This window comes from Notolepis coatsorum (assembly GCF_963971535.1).
Source record: "Notolepis coatsorum genome assembly, chromosome: 1".
Taxonomy (NCBI): Eukaryota; Metazoa; Chordata; class Actinopteri; order Aulopiformes; family Paralepididae; genus Notolepis; species Notolepis coatsorum.
Genome location: NC_140165.1, coordinates 8953348 through 8953933, shown reverse-complemented (window position 1 = coordinate 8953933; position 586 = coordinate 8953348).

Below are 586 nucleotides of genomic sequence, written 5' to 3'. Positions count from 1 at the left end.
TTGATCCCTGGATGTCTGCTATCGTTATGGCTTGCTGCTACTGGAGTGAATGCATATATTACAACTGCAAGAAAACGTTTAAACAGTGATGGTAAACCATATAGCCTATGTTACAGAATTAATTCAAGAATATAACTTAAAGTAGGCTGCACATGTTTTATTCATTTTTACTTGTATTATCTTTATCTCCTTTCATGTAGCACTATGAGATTTGTTTCAAATATAAAGTGTGTTACAAATTAAATGTATTATCATTATTATTACCCTCCATCACTGTCTCTACCCTCCATCACTGTCTCTACCCTCCATCACTGTCCCTCCATCACTGCCCCTCCATCACTGTCTCTACTCTTCACCTGCCTGTTTACATTTGACTTGGTGGCACTAGTGCACATGGGGGGGGAGGGTCATACGAATTCACCTGAAATGTGATCCCAAGTTAAATGACACGAAACAGGATCTGTTAGCTCGAGGTCAAAGAGAGGTCAATATGCGTGTGTGTGGGTGAGAGAGATGTGTTTCTGTGTTTAGATTAGGGATGTCCGATATTATCGGCCTACCGATATTATCGGCCTACCGATATTAT